The 23,826-nt window shown below is 35.2% G+C and overlaps 2 long non-coding RNA genes across 3 annotated transcripts in view; both read left to right on the top strand.

Moving 5' to 3' along the window:
* Positions 1-23,826, top strand: part of LOC116069267 — a 1,149,691-nt gene that overhangs the window by 239,504 nt on the left and 886,361 nt on the right. The window lies entirely within an intron of this gene.
* LOC116069270 overlaps positions 21,961-23,826 on the top strand; it is a 24,301-nt gene continuing 22,435 nt past the window's right edge. The window contains exon 1 of the long non-coding RNA XR_004109951.1: positions 21,961-22,468. This is a non-coding gene — a long non-coding RNA (uncharacterized LOC116069270). The remainder of the gene's footprint in view (positions 22,469-23,826) is intronic.

Below are 23,826 nucleotides of genomic sequence, written 5' to 3'. Positions count from 1 at the left end.
ATATCCACTTCTTAGTGAGTACATAGCCATGTAAGTCCTTTTGGATCTGAGTTACTCCACTTAGGATGATACATTCTAATTGCATCTATTTGCTTGCAAAACTTGTGATTTTTAATGTTAGTTTTCACTGCTGAATGTTGGAGTACTTTTCTTTATTCTGTGTACTAAAATACTGGATATTTGGTTAGCAAATATTTCATCTTCATAGTGTACTACACAAAGCAAATATTTTTAAGCTCAGTGAGAAAGAGCTTGTAGTTTTCATTCGTGTACTTAACTTTGGTGATAAGCTTAAGAATAATTTTGATAACTCTAGGATCCCAAAGACTTTATATCTGATTTCCCCTCTCAGAAATGTCATAAATTTATGTTTTATATCTAAATTCATAAGCACTTTTTTGACATGCTTTTCTCCCATTGTCTGCGGATGTCCAAACACTTAGCATTAATTATCACAGTGGTATTGACTTCCTCAGCATGCTTCTTCTGTGTGTGGCCCAGCAATCAGCCTCATGTGTCTTATGAATACCTATGTATTTTATTATAGAACAAACTTTATTTCTGGTAGAGCAGTGGCTCTCATTTCATACTCCTTGGAATGATTATTACAGGATAATATTACCACTTTTACCTAGAGACTATAGCTTACCTTATAGATTGTAGAAAACAAGTCTATAAAACCTTAGCAGAGATTTCAGTGCACATTTTATTAAGAAGGTACATATATTTAGCAGTAAATGTTTACCATGTTGAATGATTAACCTAGCTGGGAGGGAATTGTTCTTTTGCTGCATGTTCTACTATTCTTTCCTTTACTTGGTCTGACTTTCCAGGGTTTCTAATATATGCAGTTTATATTCTGACTAGGTGTTATCCAAACCATTCTCTTAAATACCCTCTTTACTCGAAGTATCTCAGCTCCTCCATTTCTCCATTCCATTTTCCCTTATCTTAACACAGAGGTTTTCCCTCTATCATTCCCTTCTTATTCTGGCTTGCAATCTACATACTCTTGTTCTATTTCTTTGTTGTTCATTTGTTGGTTTCATTTACTGCATCCTATTTAGCAAGTGCTATATTTATACTTACATGTTACCTAAAACATACTCAAATTTACTAACAAAATACTTTTATATTTTGTGAAATGTTATATTATTTTCTCTCAGTTACACTGTTTGAGGGGAGTATGGAACTCCATTTCTGAAAATTACATTTCAATTGTCCTTTGAATTTTTTTCTGGCTTTCATTTAATTAAATAAAATACTTATCCTTATCATCCTCTTAGTGCTTGAAAAACACGGAGGAAAAGAGGCAGAAAGATTGTAAGAGCTGGCATATTTGGAGAAGTGCTGTGGAATGCCATATTCGGGGCAATGAATAGCCACTTCAATCAGGATCCCTCAACATTGCAAGTGGGTGTACTTGGTTTGCACAATAATAGGACAATGACAGCCAGGCTAAATTGAGTCATGCAACAAAGCCAACATCATAAATCAAAGTCATAAAGGTACAGGTAGTGAGCAGATAGGCTTGATAAGCCTGGGAAAACTATAAGGACACATGGCAGAAGAAAGTAATCTGAATATACATTCTTGGAATTGTCAAAAGCTAACTTAATTTGAGCAAAAAAATATTGAATTGTTTCTCTGTTCAAAACTCCATGCATTGGAGACTAGAGATTGTTAGCGATTGCTAGAGATTAAGGCATTAGGTAACCATATCATAAACAATGTCCAAACCTCATAATTTTAGAGGTGAAGTTACCCTTCTAATTCTGGGGCAACTGAAAGGAGAGAAGACAATAGTGAATGAATTAGATACAGATTTTCTTTCTTAAATTGTGTTGTCTAGATTTTATGTCCCACTACCCTATTTAATTGAGACTGTGTATTAGGTAGCCCAGGCTGCCCTAGATTCTCACTGTTTAGTAATGGATGACTGTAACTGTTGATCTTCCAGCCTCCTCCTGGAAAATCCTAGGATTAAGCCCTGCACCAAACAGGATTTACAAAGGGATCAATCTAGAGACTTTTAGAGTCCTAGTCATGTATTCTACCAGCTTAGCTCAGTCCCCAACCCTTATTTTATACCATTAGAGGTCAGAATTCCAAATGGAGTTTCACTAGGGTAAGCCTGTCTGTCACACGCTTTTTGAAAAAGTGTTTTCTTGTATTGAAAATTGATTTTTTTCATACAATATATTCTGATTATAGTTTCCCATCCCCAACTTCTGTGAGATCCTCTCCTCACCAATTCCCCTCCCATCCAGATAAACAACCTTTCTAACTCTCCTTAAGAAACAAACAGGGATCTGTAGAATAATAATAAAATAATATAAATGAAATTACAATATAAAACAAACACAAAAATAGGACAAAACAAGCAGACAGCAAAAGGAAAAGAGCCAATAAAAAGCACAAAAACCACATAGTGAGGCGGAGATATGTGTTTTTGTTTGTTTGTTTGCATGTATGTACACGAAGTCCATCAAAACACAAAAACAGAGATATAGGGAAAACAAAACGAAACAAAAAAATGAGAGAACTGCCAAAACTGCTACTGAGTTTCCTGGTGGCCATCTACTGTTGAACATGTGGCCTTCTCTTAAGACATAGGAGTGCCTTATAGTGCATTCACCTACACTGGGGCATAGAACCTTCACAGGACCAAATGCTCCCATTGATGACTGACTTGGCCATCCTATGCTATACATATGCTGCTAGAGCCATTAGTCCTACCATGTGTATTCTTTGGTTGGTGGTTTAGTCCCTGGGAGCTCCAGGGGTACTAGTTAGTTCATATTGTTGTTGAAACTCCCTCGGAGAAAACTATTGGTGTGTGTGTGTGTGTGTATGTGTGTGTGTGTGTATAATTAGCAATTGGAGATAGATTAGGGAATATGTTTGCTGGTCTTCTCAGTGCTGGTCTGGTGTAGACCTGTACTGTTGTCTCTCTCTCTCTCTTTCTCTTTCTCTCTCTCTCTCTCTCTCTTTCTCTCTCTTTTGGATATATATTCAGAATTTAACAACAGAGACTGCAGGAGTGGCTAAGTGCTTAAGAGCACATGTAGTTCAAGGTTCCTAACACCCTTATGGTTACATATACTTTTTTATTTTAATATTTTTATTAGATGTTTTCTTTATTTACAATATCTCCTTTCCCAGGTTCCCCTCCAATAAATAAAATAAAATAAAAAAAAATAACAAAACTAAAATAAACCCCTGTTCCCTCCCGCCTCCCCCTGATCACTACCTCAACCCCTCCTGCTTACTTGCCCTGGCATTCCCCTACACTGGGGCATAGAACCTTTACAGGACCAAAGGCTCCCATTGATGACTGACTTGGCCATCCTATGCTATACATATGCTGCTAGAGCCATTAGTCCTACCATGTGTATTCTTTGGTTGGTGGTTTAGTCCCTGGGAGCTCCAGGGGTACTAGTTAGTTCATATTGTTGTTCATCCTAAGGGCCTGCAAACCCTTCAGCTCCTTGGGTCCTTTCTCTAGCATACTCTTTTATAATCCAGATTAAGTAGAACTGATACATTTTTTTCTGGCCTTGGTAGGCTACACACATGGTGCACATGCACACATGCAAACAAAACACTCATACACATAAAGTAAACAAATATATATTTTTTATTTTTTAACATATATTTTTTATTGATTATTTTATTTACAAATGTTGTCCCCCATTCCTGGTCTCCCCTCTCCAAACCCTGTATTCCATCCCCCCTCCTTTCCCTCTAAAAGGGTGCTCCCCCACCCACCCATCCCCTCACCCCTCTAGCATCCTCCTTTGCTGGGGCAATAAGCTTCCCAGAACCAAGCCCCTCCCCTCCCATTGATGCAGATAAGGCAATCCTCTGCTACATATGCAGCAGAAGCCAAGAACCCACCGATTTATACTCTTTGGTTGGTGGCTTAGTCCCTGGGAGCTCTGAGGGGAACAGTTAGTTCATATTGTTCTTCCTGTGGTGTTTCAATCCCCTTCAGCTCATTTAGTCCACAAATATTTTTAAAAGGCATTTAAAAATATAAACCTTAACAGAATTCTTTAAAGAATAAAGTTTGACTATTTTCCTTGTGATGATAAATCTGAGATGGGCAACTGAATATTCAGGACACATTTGTCAAAACTTCCAAGGAACTTGTCAACTTTATTCTACTGTTAGAAGCATGTATGCTTTACTTTGAGCTGCATGCTCACTTTAATCAGGGAGAAAAAGAGACAAGAGAATCTGTCCAAATCATGCTATTTAGTTGATTTCTAACAGCTGTACCTCCTAAAGTTTGCATGGATTTGCTTGGCAATTGTCAGCACTCATGGGTAGTTGGGCTACAAAGTAGTCAGGATGGAGAGTTTAGTGATTCTGTATAGCCACTCTGCACCCAAAGAAAATGTGAGCTTTCGTGTTATGAGAAAGATGAGTAGGTAAATTGGAACATTTGTTTCTTAGTTTGTATGCATGACAAAATCTCAGAGAAAGGCTTTGGGAACATACAATATGTAATAATGTAACATGCTTATGAAATAGCTTCTACTATATATACAAAGAAATATGCCCAACGTCTTGCTATTTTTATATTTGGTATAGCATGTGTATTAAATCAACTTTTTTTATCGAGTAGCAATTATTCTCTAAAGATGTGCTCTGAATCTTCTGCTCCAATGATTCCCAAAGTAGAAGTGTGCATGAAAATCACTTGGGAAGTTAATTGAAATTTGAAGTTCTCATTCTCTGCCACAGATTCAAACTCAAAAGGTCTCAGATGGGTCTGGATCTTAACAATAAGCCCAGACTATTTCATGCAGGTGGTCGACAAACTCAGTTTGATGCTGGGTAGAAAGCCCCAGTGAGCACACCTGCATATAATTTAACAGGCATTTCATGAGACCCTGTTACAGAATCTATACCAGATATTGTGCATAATTTAATGAAAAAAGGACTTGGACTTTCTTGCTAAAGAGCTACTGGTGAAGTGGAACACAGACTTGCTTCCACTACTCTGCTTAAGATAACCCTACAGACGAGATTGGGAGTGATACAGTTCACAGACCACATGAAGCTCAAGAAGAAAGAAGACTAAAGTGTGGGTGCTTCAGTTCTTCTTAGAAGGGGGAACAAAATACTCACAGGAGCAAATACAGAGGCAAAATGTGGAGCAGAGATTGAAGAAAAGGCCATCCAGAGACTGTCCCACTAGGTGACCCATCCCATATATATTCACCAAACGCAGACAATATTGTGGATGCCAAGAAGTGCAGGCTGAGGGGAGCCTGAGATAGCTGTCTCCTGAGAGGCTCTACCAGAGCCTGACAAATACAGAGGTAAATGCTGGCAGCCAACCATTGGACTGAGCATAGGGTCCCCAATGGAGGAGATAGATAAAGGATTGAGGGAACTGAAGGGTTTGCAATCTCATAGAAAGAACAAAAATATCAACCAACCAGACCTCCCTTAGCTCCCACAGTCTAATCCACCAACTCCAATCGCATATGCCATAGAGGATGGTCTTATTGGGTAGCAATGGGAGAAAAGGCCCTTGGTTCTGTGAAGGCTCAATGCCCCAGTATAGGAAGTGTGAGGGCAGGTAGGCAGGGGTGGGTGGTTGGAGGAACACCCTCATAGAAGCAGGGGGAGAGAGGATAGGATAGGGTGTTTGTAGAGGGGAAACTAAGAAAGGGGTAACATTTGAAATGTAAATAGAGAAAATATCTAATAAAAAAAGAGAGCAACCTTCAGAAGAGCTAACAAGCGTGTGGACCTCTTCTTAGTATCTGGCACTATTAATACATTCATATCTTCTGTCTATTTCAGTAATTATTGCTTTACTCCAGAAACATAAGAACCATGATTGAGTATAAAACATGTCATTTTCCATCATTGAAGTCCATTAAATATTTAAATGTTTTACAGTTACTAGGAATGAAGTAAAACTATGTAATAAATGTATGTCACATCACATAGTGTTCTCTGGGCCCAAATGGAAATGGAAATGAAATATTGGCAACATCAAAAAAGAAGAAAAAATACATGAGCAGTCAGTTCTTGATCTGGAAGGCACAAGAATCTGCAAAGGAGAAAAGAACCATTGAGTCAGAAAGAATATGATCAAAAGTGTGGATAACATGAATGTGCATAGCCAACCTGGCTGCAAACAGTGGCATTCCCTCCAATCATAATTTTTTTTTTTAAAAAAAGATCTTCCTTGATATTGCTATTATTGATGCTTTGTTTATGTAGCCATTACTAGGATGGACAGTTCCATAACAGATTCCCTCATGTTCTAGAATGTAGAAGTGGAAATAGTACAACATCCTACCCTAAACAAAGTACTACAAGCAACTAATAACTTCTGAGAGAGGGGGAAGAGGCCTCATCTTCTCCTTCCTTTATTAGATGTCCAGTACAAAGTAATCATTCCTAAAATTACATACACACAAAAGTCAAAATTTAACTCAGAAAGTTTGTATTTTTATATGTGTGCATATATGTGTGCAACAATAGTAATTAAAGAAAAAAGTGGTAATCAGTTTGAGAGTGAGAGAGGCACAGGAGGAGTTGGAGGAAGGAGAGCTGGTAGAGTGGAGGAGAAGGAAGCAAGGAGTTCTCATGCCGGAGTGTCCATCTTGCTGTAATAGAGAAATCAGGTATGACACATAACAGGGCTGTATGGTAACGTTTAGTACTGATCATTATACCCTTTAGCATAAGAATACCTACACTTCTATAAATGTAAAATTACTTAGTTTATGAGTTCATTTTCCCTATCTCAAACTCTTGCAGAGCATGAAGTGTAAATACTTTGAAGCTCTTTTCAGTCGTGCCCACACAATCTCCAACTCCAAAACTTAGAGAGTGATTTTTGTACAAGAATCCATATTTATTAATCAATTCTAAGCCAAACATTCCATTAGCAGATTTACAACATATTGTGGAGCAGGCTGTCTCATGATACAAGCCTAATGACCTAAGCTTAACACAGACAAACCATGTGTCTTAGTCAGGGTTTCTATTCCTGCAGAAGAATCATGACCAAGAAGCAAGTTGGGGAGGAAAGGGTTTATTCAGCTTACACTTCCACATTGCTGTTGTTCACCAGAGGAAGTCAGGACTGGAACTCAAGCAGGTCAGGAAGCAGGAGCTGATGCAGAGGCCATGGAGTGGTGTTCCTTACTAGTTTGCTTCCCCTGGCTTGCTCAGCCTGCTCTCTTATAGAACCCAAGACTTCCAGCCCAGGGATGGCACCACCCACAAGGGGCCCTACCCCCTTGATCACTAATTGAGAAAATGCCCCACAGCTGGATCTCATGGAGGCACTTCCCCAACTGAAGCTCCCTTCTCTGTGCTAACTCCAGCCTGTGTCAAGTTGACACACAAAACCAGTCAGTACACCATGTAAAGGTGGAAGGATATAACTGGCTCTATAAAGCTATCCTTGTCTGCACTTTGACCTATGGGACTCCCCCCCAATTCTCTCTCTCTCTCTCTCTCTCTCTCTCTCTCTCTCTCTCTCTCTCTCTCTCTCTCTGTCTCTCTCTCTCTCTCATCCCTCCCTCCCTCTCTTTCACGATCACTCTCTCACTCTCTCTGTCTCTCTCAAACACACTTCTACCATACAAACACCAGACAGACATACAATAGAAACAATAATAAATTAATAAATAACCTATAGGCACTTCAAAACCAGGGTTTGTTACTAATTCTATTTTTACTACAGAAGGTATTAATATTTTATGCCAATAATATATTAAGTAGCATGTCATTTTAACATACAAAAGATAATTTATGATTTTTTATCTAACTAAAAAAATCAATCGTATAACATTTTCCATGTTTTCTTTAAAATTCAGATGGTTGTGTTGGGATATAATAGAAAATGTATGTCTTCTATCACAAAAAAAAAATTATAACTTTAACATGTGTCTCTGGGTTTTTCTTTCTTCTTTTTTTCTCATACCTCTTCTTTGACAAAAAGACAAATTGAAATATTAAAGTCATTCCAATGATTGTGAAAAATGATAAGAGAAAAGAGACCTATAATCTGATGGAGAAGTTAAGGACATGTAATATATAGGCTACTGGAGATGAAGACAGATGGGGGAACATGGGCCTATGTATAAATACTGTGATGGTAAGATATAAAAGAGAAAGATTTATTTCAGCTGGCTAAGGGCTTATAACAAAAAAAATGATCTGGTGTTTTACAGAGATAAAAATTTACATGTCATGAAAAATGTTTCTGTCATTTAGAACAATTAGATAGAATTTTCTTTCCTGAGGACATGAGCGCAGTAGATGAACTAAACCAGACAGGATATACCCTTAGGTATCTTACAGGTACAAAGCCATTTTATATTGCCCTTGTTCCTGATCTGAGTAGGACATCTTAATAACTTGAAAAAACGTAATGGTCCATGAAATGGGAAATCTTATTGCAATAAGTAGATTATTCCATAGACTTCACGAAGATCTGTGGTTGAGGCCCAGCCTCATATTAGCTTCCTAGGTCACATATTTTTAAGTCAAATGTTTTTTTCAAATTACAACATTTTTTTCAGCTCATTACCTTCTTTGATGAGGAAGATTGGAGAAGTATTATTTTATATAAACAAGCAAAGATAAAGAAATCATTTCTTTTCAATTCACAGTTCTATATAACTATCATCTGTTTCTGTATAAATAGTTCAATTACTTCTCCAGGTTGAATAAAACCAGGCTTTGGTGCCAGAAGAATACAAGTTCAAGTTCTTAATTATTTGTTTTTGATTTCTTAATGATCTCGATAGATTATTACCTGATTAAATACTAAATGGTTCTGGTAAAAATTCAATGTTCCCCACATTTTCTTTAGTTGATATCCATGTGCACATACTTACAAACAGTGGTGTCTCTCAAACACCCACATATGTGTGCCTATATAAACATGGTCTTCAATATTATTATAAAGTCAGTTTTACATTCAGTCTCATTTCTACAATATGTGTATGTTGACTATGGTAAGCCAACCACAAATGACTTATACATAGATAACACACAAATACATTCAATTTTTCAAAGTTTAACAAATATTTCACAATGAAGTATAAGTTATATTGTATAAATAGTTAGCTCTTTGTTGTGTCTCAAGTAAATAAGAAACAAAACATAATCAGCAATGTAAATAATACAAATGAGAGTATCCACTGCTTATATCAAAGGAGATTATACATACCCATGTGAATAATTACTTGTATACTATTTGAAAGAAAATCTCAGAGTGTCTTCCATACTTGGCAACTTCTTGAAAATCTAATGGAGATCATGTACAAATTCAAAATCTAGTGGTAGCAAACATCAAACATATTTCTTTATATATATATATATATGTTTGTTTTTTTAATCTGGATTTTTTTAATTCAACAAATTTTTTGAGTTCATCCATTCAAAATATGCATTATATATTATTTTTGTCTCTGTCTTAAAGAAGTTCAGAAAGCATTTACATAAGTCTCTTTGTCTAGATTTATCTCTTTCTCTGTCTAATCTCTTTCTCTAATCAATGATAAAGGTAACCATCTCACATATTCTTCAGAAGCATATGCATATATATGTGTTCATTATATGCCACAGGAAAGGCATGATGTTCTATCATATGACAGTAGCATTTCACTGAAATTAGTCTAAACTTCCTAAAATCTTGTTGATCTTACCAGACTGGTGAGATTTACTTATAAGTGTTTTAAAAACCTGGAATCATTGCTTCAATTTCAGAAGTGTAGGGCTGTTGATTATTTTAGCAATTTGTGCTTCACATAGCACCAAAAGGCTCTGGTAGTTGAGAAAATCGATGTCTTCAATATGTTCTAATACTCAGAGGATACAGATCCAAATATTTGTGCATTCACCACTCACCAATCCATTGCTCATGCACCCTTCTGTCAGAGTCTTTAGACTTTAATTAGGCTATTACATATCCAGTGTGAACTGCCTTTTGCTCATCCTGTCTTCCCAGAAAGAAATAATCATAGTGTCCTCTACACAATTTTTAACCATCCTCTCAATCATCTCCATTTCCTTTTTCATTTTGGGGTAGCTAAAACTAAGAAAATTCATTATTTAATCAATGTATTTTGGGCTACATTCATTACCATCTATGAGGTCCAAAGTAGTCCTCATTGCTCTCATAATTTGGAATTACTGTGATATTGATTTTAGTTTTTCCAAATACTATAATTATATAATATCCATTTTCATGAATTTTTAAATTATACTTATGCTCTTATAATTCTAATCTTAAAATAAATCACTTTTTCTTTAAACATTTAAATAATTTATAAATCATAATAATTAGTAATATAATTTAACCTAGCATTATTCTGCACTCTAACAGAAAAAATAAATTCAGAATTGTAAGGCATAGAGCAGAATAATCATAAATATATCCTCCGGCACCATGTTTGATCAAAGTAATAATTCACTGTGTTTGTTAAAATATCAGAACTTTTGAATTCTTCAGCTTTGTTAATCAACTTTGTTAGTCTTCAAAGCAGATGCCACAGTTTATACTTTTAATTGGCTGATGCTTGGGTTTTTTGAGTAGAGAAGTGAAGAAAAATATAGATGCTGCAGATATAAATTTAATGACAAATCAATTTAATGATTCCAACAAAGTCAGACTTGACAAACCAATGCATCTAGTGGGCTTACTTATAGGATTGTGGACGACTCAAATGCCACTGCAGCGCTCAAAAATCCAACTTAGCGTGGTAAGGACTCCCCAAAGCAGCAAGCCTAGGACTCTCTGCATGACTGACAGTCTGCTTGGCAGGTCAGCATCACTTTTGTCCAGCAAGTGTTTATCGCTTAGGTAACCTGTGACTCATGACAAGTTCCTGGGACTTTTGAATGTGGTTTAATTCTGAATTTCATAGACCTTCCTCTTCTCTCCAGGAGCAGATGTTTCAAATTGAGGAAATTGCTCCACAGCACCTGACAATGGTGACTATGCCAGAGCTCGTCTGCTATGCTGTAGATTACTTAATATACTGCTCTCAAATGAATACATCTGTAGAGACCCATACACATAGGAATGGACTGAAAGGATCAGTGGGGCATGATTAATAGTTTCAATCCCATATTCTACTTTGCATCCTTTGTGCAAATGGTTAGGGTTGGGGCTGTCATTCAAAGGGTTATCTTACACCTTAAGAATTTGATAGATGCTCAATTCATGAACATTTTGTGACAAATACTTTTATGGAAAGAATGTATTAAAATTAAAGATTCATATCAGGTATGGTATAAGGAGACAAATGTCAGTCACCCTGTACATTTAATAAAAAGCATATATATTATCTGTGAAATCATCACTGGTAAAGTTTGATTTTTTAAAAAAATGATACAGTTCTTTCTGCTATCACTGTTTGTAAGGTTTCAAGTATTCTTTTCTTTGATAAAACACTGCAGTTTTTTCTCAGCCTTCACGTTGAAAAATGTCTGAAATCATTTTCAATCTTGAAGATAATTATAACAACCACTATCTTCATTTTCCTCTTTCATTAAAATTATGTTTTGAAGGAAAATATTAGTGTATAAAGATCAAGTGTCTTGTCTTAACAAGATCGTTTTAATATGGAATGATTAAAATTTCCTGACGTAATTAGATATGAATATCCTGATGCTGCTTTTATCTATGGAAGTGGCTTCATAATCCAAAATTCCTTGTGATTTTAATGTTTAAGTTTTACTAGTTAATATTTTTACATTTTTAAGAAATATTTATCAGTATCTAAAAGTATTCTAATATGCATCTTTTTACATTTAGTTCTTTAAGACTTTCATGAATCTATTGCAATGCTTAAAGAGTTATTTGAAGACATGAATAACAATTTTCCTGTTTGAATTTATAGTACATACTTTAGTAGTCTATAATGATATAATCTGACAGGTATTTGTACTGAAAATATGTTTCTTGTGCAAGGCTGTTCCCTTACACTAAAAGGGAATTTCTATTGTAGTAAGAGAACAAATATTTCTTATAGATATTCAGAATTTTATGTACTCTTCAATTATCTTAAATGCTACTTAATAAAATACAAAAATAAAAACCAAGTTTACATATATATATATACATACATGCATAAATACATATGTAATATAATCCATAATAAATCTAAATTGACATCATTACATATAATTTCTGTTGGTCATAGATCAACTATGTGGATGGAGACTAGAGGATTCCCAGAGTGTAGAGTTAAATAACGTCTTAGAAAGATACCATTTACCTGAAAAATTGAACTAACATCATCCAAACATATCATTTCAGAAAGACACACATATGTATATATGTGTGTATGTATATATATATATGTATATACATATATACATATGTATATGTGTATGCATATATATGTATATACATATACATACATGTATATATGTATATATATGTATATATATTTCAATAGTAAAGAAAATAAAGGGAAAGTTAAATAAAATGTTTCTGATCTATTAAATTCAAACTTAAAAATCTAAAAAGAGATATTTGAAAGATTTAACTGTATCCATTGTCCTAAGTAGAGCTAATTTCATAGGAACAATATTAGTATGTATTTGTCATATCTCTGAGAACTCTTAAACAGAAAACTAAAATAAAGATAAAACATTTTTGAATAATGAACATAATAATTTAGGTAATATGATATTAAAGAGACAGCTGATAAGAAATAAATTTTTGGAGTTAGGAATAGATTCCCATCACTCACTTGAGCAAAATATAAGCAATGAATAAAACCTAAGTTTCCCCACTTGTACAGTGACCACTATAATATCTATATTTTTTAACTTCCACAAAAAGGAATCAGGAATTTATATTTTCCCAAACATTATGTAGCAGGCTTACCACATAGTTATAATCCATTTTTAACACATTATCTCAATATTCTACACTAGAAATTTGTCCTCTGCAAAATCAGTAACCCATAATAAATCTAAATTGACATCATTCCATATAATTCTGTTGGTCATAAATCAACTATGTGGATGGAGACTAGAGGATTCCCAGAGTGTAGAGTTAAATATCATCTTAGAAAGATACCATTTACCTGAAAAATGGAACTAAGATCATCCAAATATATCATTTCAGAAAGACACTCTTTCTCACTCAGGATTATATTCACATATCTATCAACTCTCTCTGCCATGAGACTCAGAACCAAAAACATTTCAGATTTTATCCTTGAATCACCTTTTGAACTCTTTGAAAAGAGGCTTCACAATGACATCCTTAAAAGATGGTTTTGGGAATACTCATATAAGGAGGAGCAAAAGGAATGTGGACACAGGTAGGTTTGTCTTCTCACAATTCCAGTCAAATCTACATAGAACTCTAGGATATGGATTGATTTTCCTACTGAAACACATTGAGACTATGGATTTGGAGTTCTGACTATGTGTTCATTTGTCATTTGCCATATGTGTCTTCCTAAAGTTCTGAAGACAAGTCTCAGGAACTTGTGTCTGCTCTTAGAGAAACAATTGATTCATATAAATACTTCAAGCTAAAGCAACAGAGACCGTAAATGGAGTGTAATTCTGTACAGAATTCATAAACATTTACAATGTCATACTTCTTTGTGTGCTTTATCCACTTTGCTCCAAAAAATAATGTATACTACAAGTGAGATTTTTCTCCTGGTTGTAGTTGGTCTTGTTCACTGGAATTATTCCAAGTTAGCTTGAGCCTACCTTTGCTTATTGGATAATCAGATCATGAAGTTTGTTTCACCAGCCTTTCTCATCATACTAAAGTATTTAGGCTGAAATGAGATAGTCCACTTATCCAAAAATACAAGGTACATTGAACTGGATGAATATCCGACATGGATTACAACTGTGTCCCTGTGGATTCTGGGCTGTCTCTTATGTTTACCTCACAATAGATATGGAAATTGTTATGGGCTTTTTCATTTTAAGCTTCATGTGGTTACGAGCATACTTCCTTTCTTTCTCCAGTGTATACTAGCTTCACTTTCTGCTTCTTGTGTTCACTGTTTCTGGGAATTTTTTAAGTCTTAATTTTAGTCTCTAGTCAGTTTAGGTCCAAGAAATAAGCAATAAAATATCATCACCTTTTAAATTTGAAGAACTCTTTCTTGCCTTGTTTTGCTTAGCTTTACAGCTCCCCATTGGTTGAAGTTAATGTTAGAAGGTTGCTGAACAAAATACAATGCAGAACATGCCATGAAAAATATCACCAATTTTATCCTAACATATAGCTTTAATGTTGTTTCTTTATTGCAGGATAATAATCAATATAAGATAATGGATGTTTATTATCATTAATAAATTAACAGCTCTTTTAAAATACATCAAGAAATCTGAAAAGATAATTCTGTAGTTAAAATCATATACTGCTATTTCAGAGGATCTCAGGTCAGTTCCCATAACCAAATCAGACAAAAGACAACTACTTGTAGTTCCAACTCTAGGGAATCTATTCTCCATTCTGGTCACAACAGGCCCCATTACTCACATGCCCGTACTCATACATAGGTACACATAATTAAAACTAAAACATGTTTTTACAGAATACATGCTGAAATAAAGCACTTGAGTAACATTTTTTCCATGATGTTCACAGTATGTGTATGTATATGTGTGTATATAAATTGGAATTATAGAAGTTAAAAAGAATTATTGCTATCAATAGAAAACTTGAAGAAGGGCTTTTAATGATACTATATATTTAAGTCAATTAATAAAAGTTTTAAACTTGCTTCCTTATTGCATTAATCAAATGAATATTTGTTTAACATCTTTAATATTATAATATATATTTCAAATTTTCTTTGTCAAGTATAAAAAGAAGGCCATGAGAAATATATCTGATTCACAGTTGATTTAATCAACATCCTAAAGATGTACATTTCAAGATAAGTCATCTCTGAATGAGTACAGATATAATTTTTCCTGGATTGTAATGACTTAGATGTTGCAGTTTGAAAAATTACATAAGTCACTTTATAATTCATGATTAACTGGATGTTTCTGCAGTCAAGCCAGACTCATTTGTTGAAGTGGAAAACCACCACTTATTGTACCTAATAATGTCTCCTTAAGAAGAAAATTACTCACAAGGGTGAAGATGAAGAAGATCAATGAACTTGTATTAGTGTATATCACCAATGAATGAATGTATCATTGTGAATTGAAGTTTATTTAGCATTTATACTTACAGTCATTTTTTTCCAGCTTTTAATAGGACACCGATGCCAGTCATTGAAAATCTAAATTTTAACAATTTGATGTTATCATTTGAGAAATTATGCTTAAAATTAGCATTTAGGTAACTTACAAATATATTAGGTATTATGTAAGATAACAAGGTTAAACTTGATTAGGAAGTAGTCAGTTTAGAAACATTTCTTCTGAATTTACCAAGGATATCATATGCCTCAATTTGAAGTTGAAAGATTTGAAACTCATAGTTCTGAACAGTTTATTCTAGCATGCAAATGTATCTAAAGACATTGTTTAATTATCTCCACTAGAATAAATTAATAGAAAACATTTATTGTATCATGTAATTATAGTTATGAAACAGAAATACACACTACACCACTAACTATCATTTTGCTTAAAAAGCTGTAGTTGCTTCTAAGTAGATTTAATGGCCATTCTTTTCAAATCCCTTGAAGAAGGTCCAATTGAGAGAATTACCCTCTACTTGATGTCACTTGTTCTCTGCTTGCCTCTAGGTTACCCTCATGTTTTTCCCTTTCAATGGGGAAAATAGAGGCTTTATAATTACAGTAGTAGACTTGATGCTTCCTTGGCCATGTCTGTGTGAGATCACATGACCCTGTATCTATGGTTGTATGGGTGTGATGAGAACTTCATTTCTCCTGCAATTCCTAAGAAGAAAGACATTATTTTCAGTGTGTTTTGGCTACTAATAGGATGAGGTTTAGCAATGCCATTAACAGTTATCTTTAGCGATCATATTATCAATACAAAATCTTAAAATAGTTTAATGTGTTCTGGAAAGAAAGTAATATTTCCAATTAGTAGAAGAATGTCAACATGTAATTATAAAATATTAGACAATATTGCATATATTGAATATGGCCATTGAGTGAGGACATTTTTGTGATATTCTCTCATTCTGATCTCAAATTCTTTAATTAATTAATTAATTAATTAATTAATTACATCCTGATGGCTGCCCCTCTCATGACAACCCCCTCACAAAGTTCCTCTCCCTTCTCAGAGAAGGTTGAGTATCCCCTTGGTATACTTCAACCCTGGCACTTCAAGTATCTGAAGGGCTAGGCACATCCTCTCCCACTGAGGCCAGACAAGACTGCAGTTAGGGTAGCCTATTCCACAGATAGGCAACAGCTTTAGGGATAACCCCCACTCCAGTGTTGGGGGTTCCACATGAAGACCAAGCTGCTCATCTGCTACATATGTGCAAGTTGCCTAGGTCCAGCCTATGTACGCTCTTTAGTTGGTGGTTCAGTATCAGAGAGACTCCAAGGTTCCAGGTTAATTGACTCTGTTGGTCTTCCTATGGAGTTCCTATGCCCTTCATGACCCCAAATTCTTCCCACAACACTTCCTTAAGAGTCTCCAAACTCCATCCAATGTTTGTCTGTGGGTCTTTGCATCTCTTTTAGTGAGCTGCTTGATGGATGCCCCCAGACAGTTATGATAGGCTTCTGTCTGCAAGCTTAACAGTATATATCATTGGTGCTTGCTCATAGAACAGGACCAGTCATTGGGTAGCTATTCCTTCAGTCTCTGCTATGTCTCCTGTCCCTGTATTTCTTATATGCAAGATAAATTTGGGGTTGAAAGTTTTGTGGGTAGGTTGGTGCCCATATCGCTTAATGGGGTTCCTACATGGTTTCAGGAGGTGGCCTTTTCTGATTATATTTCCTCTTGCTGTCTCAGCTAAGGTCACCCCTATTGATTTCTGGGGAGCCTCCACCTTTCCAGGTTTCTGGCATATCTGCAAGATGCCCCCAGACTCCATGCACATCAGCTGCAGATTTCCATTTATTCTCCTGGCCCTCTGGCCCTCTCTCTTCTCTCTCCCTTCACCTGACCCCATTCTCTTACATGCCCATTCTCCCAACAAGTTCAATCCCTCCATCAGCCTCCTATGACTATTATACTTCCCTTTCTAAATGAGATTCAAGCATCCTTGCTTTGGCCTTCCTTCTTGTTTAGCTTCTTTGGGTCTTTGGAGTATAGTGTGGGTATTCTGTACTTTATGGCTAATATCCACTTATAAGTGAATACATATCATGCCTGTCTTTTTGAGTCTGGGTTACCTCACTCAGGATGATATCCTTAAGGATATATATTCCATCCATTTACCTGTAAAATGCATGATGTCTTTGTTTTTAATGGTTGAATACTATTTCATTGTGTAGACATACCCCATTCTCTATCAATTCTTCAGTTGAGGGGCATCTAAGTTGTTTTCATTTTCTGGCTATTATGAATAAAGTTGCTATCAACATAGCTAAACAATGGTCTCAATTCTTTTACTATAATATTTTATCAATTCTTTGAGAGTTCCACCCATACATACAATGTACCAATGTATTTCAATTACTTGTACTTCCTAACTCTGCCCTTTTAGAATGGCCTCTAGTCATATAATCCTGCCAATCCGAAGCCGTTTAAAAAAAAACACTAAAACTTTAACAGACAAAAACAAAGTAATCCAAAATCTCCTGAAATCAATTAGTGATGCCCCTGATTAAAACATAATCCACTAAGTACCAACGACATCAATGGATTCTCAGTCTTCCTTACCTAGAAGTCTACAATGTGAACATGTACTCCACTGGAGTGGTCTCGTGTGGCCCTTCCTTATCCATTGTGGATATTGACTAGTTTCTTCCTGTGTTGTCCACCCATCCAGATGTTTTTATTTATTTATTTATTTATTACAGTCATTAAAAAAGATATACTTTGCTGAATCCAAAAATAGTATTTGATACTAAAGTCAATTTAAATGCATGATATGTTCATGTAAAGTGACTTTTGCATTTTAATCTTCATATTCTCTATAATTATACGGAAGAAAAGAAAATTATCTCTTGTTTTCACATTTTTTTTCACTCTGTAGTTTACGTTTTGAACCTGACATGACCACCATAAATTCACATGTCTGAACCCTTGTTCTCCAGCTGGTGGCACTGACCTGATGGTTTATGAAACTGAAAAAGTAGCAAGCGCTTTGGAGGATAATAGCCTGACTACTAATTGTGCCCACTATTTTCTACCTAAGTGTTATCAGGGTGGGAGATATCTCAGTTATACTCTTCCTCTACCTCAGAACTGTTGCACCAAGTATTCCATACCACGACTAACAACAGTCACTCAGACACCATCAATCAAAATATATTCTTTCTTCCCTACATTGTTCTTGCTAGGTATTTTGTCATGGCAATGAGAAAAGGAACAAATACCAAGTGTGGAGAAGTCATGCTCAGTGTGTTACCCAATCATCCACGGAGACTACCTATAACAGTGAGCAAATAAGAATTGCTGGGTTATATTTCTTAGAACTTCACAAATTTTCTAACAAATGGGGAATGCTTCAAAATACTGAGGGGTAAATATGTTGGCATTATTTTACATCTTAATTCAAATTCTTCTAAATTTCACTTTGTGTTATTTTGTTAAATGCTATATTCTCTGTGTCCTCTAACTTGGTAAAGAAAATAGTGTAGCAGTTAACAAAATCTAAGCTTGCAGTTTCACTCCATTGCTGCTCTAACAAGTCCTCTTTAAAATAGATTGCTTCACAAGAGCAGGCAGCACATTTACCTACTAGGATGTTCAGAAGGGCTGTTGAGTAAATGGCTTCTGTTTGATGTGAGACACTAAGTGTGATGTCAGGTCAGAAAAAATTTTTGTTTTTTTTAACCCTGTAAGTCTGTATACCATGGTGTTGGTTTGTTGGGTTTTGTTATATATATTTAATAAGTTATTGCTATTTCTTCACATGAGTTGGGAATTTAGACAAAAAAATAAAATATAGGAAAATATTGTAAAGACACTCTGTCCTCTCCTCAATGTAGCTTTATCCATAAGTTAGTCATAATAAAAACCTATAAAAGTGTATTTTATATAAATATGTTATATATGTAGCTGTGAGATGAACATAAGCATATTACCTGCATAATCGTGGCAAGGTTCAGACTCCAAAATAAAGTTAAACATTCCCAGAAAACATTGGAATTCTGTATGTAAGGCTTTAGAGCTTTAGAATACATTAAAAGAAATTCATACCAAGATCAAATGATATTAGCAAGTCACTCACTCATTCATGGTAATTAAAGATCTAGCAGAGGGTACATTTTACATATTTTTATTAACCATGTGTTATTTTTAAATCAACATTAAGTATTCAATTTATATAGTCTTACATTTGAATGTGAGGGGCAAAAATGAATTCATAGTTTTTAATTATTATTAATGTTTTAATATATATTTATATTTTTTAGAACTGAAGAGAAAGAAGTAGAAACAACCCGCTTTCTAAAATTGCACATTTTTAAGGAACATATTCCATAAAATATATTCTTAATATACATGAGGGAACAGCTTACTTAAGTTGCACATACAGAATTTAGAATGTAATTAATATTAACTTTAAAAAATGAATTGTACTGTTTAAACATCAGAGTTATTTTTGTATTGTGGTCATTGTCTTATCCAGTTCTCATTACACTCTCTGACATTGACATTCATGATATCTAAGCCAAAGGAATAAATTGAATGAAGCCCTAGCTGACCTAAGAGTTCAAAGTTTTCAGTTCTAGTGATGACCCATATTAGAGCAACCTGTGGCATACCCTGTCTTGGTTTGTGATAGATGACATTATGAACTAATAGCTGTATAAATTCAGGACAAGATATAGAACCAGAAAGAAACAAGGAAGGGAGGAAAGAAGGAAGTAAGAAGAGAAGGAGGAGGAAAAAGGGAAGGAGGTAGGGAGGGAGGGAAGGAAAGAAGGAAATGAAACAGGAAGGGAGAAAGTGTGGAAGAGAGAAAGGAAGAAAGGAAGGGAAGGAGGAAAGGAGTAAAGGAAACCCTCAAAGGAAAATTAATGAAGTGTATAAGAATATTCATTGATTTACAAATACCAAATAGAAAAAGATTAAGATCAACAGTTCATAGCGATCAAAGGTGACAAGGGGGGGGAGCCAAAAAAAAAAGTAATGAGAAAGTGAGACATTATATCAGTCCCAGAGGAAGTCTTATTTTGATAGAAACTAAAATTCCAATCATCCTAACCATGATGGTAGCCATAAAGGTGGCGTGTGAAATTGCAAATGTAACTTGAAGTTACTGGAATCACTGCTAGCCTGAGGTTTCATCTTTTCATATCTAAACATGATAATTTAACTTGATGGTAGATTGAATTTGAACAGGTAATGTTAGTGAATGAAGGATGTTATTGTTCTGATTAAAGATTTTAAAATGTGTCAGTGTGTGGTAGACTATCACATCAAATGTGAGACAATATCCTCTCCCAATCCCACAAAATGAGATAGGGATGCAATTGACATAGCATGTTTGATTTTGAATTCATCTTCATATTATTAAATGTGTGTTTGCCCTGTGAGTATTCATCTGAGATGCTTACAGGCATACCTAAATTGTATAGAGTTCAAGGCAGGGGCACTGTGTCTTAATATTTAAATTTTTCTTGTTCGGGTCCATTCATTATTCCTCTAATTTATTTTGCTATGTACTCCCTTTGTTAAATAATCCCACAGCAAACACATTAGGGGATCTTGTTTCAAAGGAGAACCAGAATGAGAACTGAACTGCTGTCCAGGGTGTCAGTAAAGATAAGAAGAAACAAAATTCGTACATTGATATCAATTCAGTAACATCAATAAAGATTATGTTTGAGAACGTTAGTTTTAACTAAAATGTTAGTGTTAGTATAATCTCTTTAAGAATTTTAAATGATTCTCACATAAAAGTACTATGGGAATACAATTTTATAGGAAATATTAGTGGTATATCACTTATACTTCGATAACCTTCCAGGATGACATGACATGATCTGGATGCTTTCTCAATAAAGAAAGTCCCTAAAGATAGCATTGTTAGAAATGTCTTTCACCTAGAAATAGCCTATCTTATTTTATATCTGCATGCAAGTAAGAACAATATTCTTTTAATTTCCCTCAGTAATCAGAAAGCTTTCATACTTTGTTTAAATTATTATCACAATGATAACAATTGTAAGAATGTGACACCTCACATAAATTTTGATAGTTAATTCCTATAGTTTTTAATATAGGATATAAAATTATAACAGCAGGAGCTAGTGTAGTTTAACTATATTTTAAGTTTATTTGGGTAGTATTCATTCTGTCAATATTTATTGACTCATAACATACATATGGAAATATATAATTACATATACTTTTCTGGAAGTAGAAATCAATGAAAATTTATTAAACTACATTTATACTATTGTGATTGTATCATCAGCAAAACATTCTACCTTCATTTACAAAGCATAATTTAAAATGCAGAAATGGAATTATTTTATTTATTCAGAAAATGTAAACTGTATGATGAATTTGGTTTTGATAAAAGCATCTGAAAAGAGGGAAGGACTCCTTGCCTTTGAAGCTTATATATTACTAGCAGTTCGCAGTGGTGCACGTCTGTTTTCTGTCACTCAAAAACCTGAGAGAATTCACTTCCAGCAAGGAATTATTTCTACTAGATGATGATTTCAATGTTGGTAGTCCATCACTGCTTGGCCCCATTGCATCAAACCCGAAACAGCACAGCATATTATGCAGAGATTCTGTGCCACAGAAAAACCTTCACTTTTTTTTTTTTGTTTTGTTTTTTTTTTTTTTTTTTTTTTATGAAAACAAAAGGGTGGAAGGGGATGGGCTCCCATAATCCTCTTCCTTGATTATTCTCCACTAGGGTCAACCATATTGTACTTGTAGCACAGGCTCCACGCCAAGACTTTAAGGTATAGACTTTACAGAATCATTTATTTAAACCATATTGCCTGCAATTGACAACAGTCACATGACATGCCCTTAGAATTACATAATTGAACAGGAGGCAAAATAAGGTTTATGTGTATCAATAGAAACCTATTGATACAAGAAAACTAGCTAAAGTGTTCATGCCTATAAAAGAATTAGCTAACTACTCTGAGAAATGAGACTACCACCCCACCAACAAACAAACAAACAAAAGCCATGTTGGTAAGATAATAATTCAATGACAGTACTTTGACTGATAGAAGTTCTTTTGTGAGGTTGGTCCCATTCTGCTGTATCAACCTGGCAAGAACTCTAAGGCCTAGAATTCTCCTCAGGTTGGAATGAGAATTTCCACTGTCGGTTCGTATGTTTGAATATTTGGCCCCCAGGTAGAGGAACTGTTTGGAGGGATTATCAGGTATGACTTCTTTGGAGGAGGGAGACAATGGGGAGAGGCTAGGAGTCTTCAAAAATCCTTCTCATTCCCAGTTAGTGCCTGTAGCCTGGCACTGTCCCTATCCTATCTACCCAACCTTCTGCCACCCGTTCCCTCTGCTGTTGTCTCAACATGTCTGCTCTCAGCTATCACTCCAATGTCATGCCTTGGAATGTTAGAATGTTGCCATGGTCTAACATAATGATGATTATGGACACTACTATCTTTGGAACTGTAACCCCACAAACGGAATGCTTAAAGTTGTTATAAGTTTCCTTGGTTACAGTGTTTTGTCTTAATAGAAAACTAACCAAGGCATTCTCTAAACATTAGCTGGAAGTATAACCAAAAAGTATTAAAGGGAAAAGTGTTCATACATTCTACCTGTTAGAATAAGGAAGGATAGTTAGTGTTGTGCCTAGGCATCCTTAAAAAATTTACTCTTCTGTAGACAGGAAATCATTTTTGCTACAAAGAATATAACAATTTAATCTAGCTGGTACTTTAGAGAAAGCTTTCTGAATGTCCTTTCCTTTTAAGATATAAATAATCTAAAATTAACAACAGGACTAATTTCTGTTTTCCAATGATACTAATCATCCTTAATGAAATGTACTGGCCTTCGCCAGGAATGGCCAATACTTTCTAACTGCCTTGTGCTGCAAGCACAGTCTGAACAAACTACAAACTGTGATATTCAGAGGAGACACGAACATATGTGCATGTACACTCACACACTCACACACTCACACACACACACACACACACACTTGTACACATGCGCACATGCATACACATGCACACACATGCAAACACATGCACAAGCACACACACTTGTACACATGCACACACATGCACACATGTGCATACATACACGCACATATACACGCAAACACATAAGCACACATGTGTACACACACGCACACACACACATGCACACACACAGGCACACACATGCACATATATGCACACACACTCACATACACACATGCACACACACTACCTTCAAGGAATGACAGTCAAGGAGGGTATATATTAAAAAAGAAAGAAGGAAGGATTGAAATGTCCACATTTTGGTCTTCATTCTTCTTGAGTTTCTTGTGGTTTGTGGGTTGTTCTTCTTGTATTCCGAACTTCTGGGCTAATAACCACTTATCAGAGAGTGCATACCATGGGTGTTCTTTTGTGATTCCCTGTGAAGGTTCTGTGCCCCAGTGTAGGGGAATGCCAGGGCCAATAAGTGGGACAGGGTGGGGTGGCAAACAGGGGGAAGAAGGAGGCAACAGGGGTTTGTTCTTGGTTTTTTTATTTTGGTCTAGTTTTTTTTTTTTTTTTTTTTT

This window comes from Mastomys coucha, unplaced genomic scaffold, assembly GCF_008632895.1.
Source record: "Mastomys coucha isolate ucsf_1 unplaced genomic scaffold, UCSF_Mcou_1 pScaffold22, whole genome shotgun sequence".
Classification (NCBI taxonomy): Eukaryota; Metazoa; Chordata; class Mammalia; order Rodentia; family Muridae; genus Mastomys; species Mastomys coucha.
Note: the sequence above shows the minus strand (reverse complement) of the source record. Positions and strands in the feature narration are given on the sequence as shown.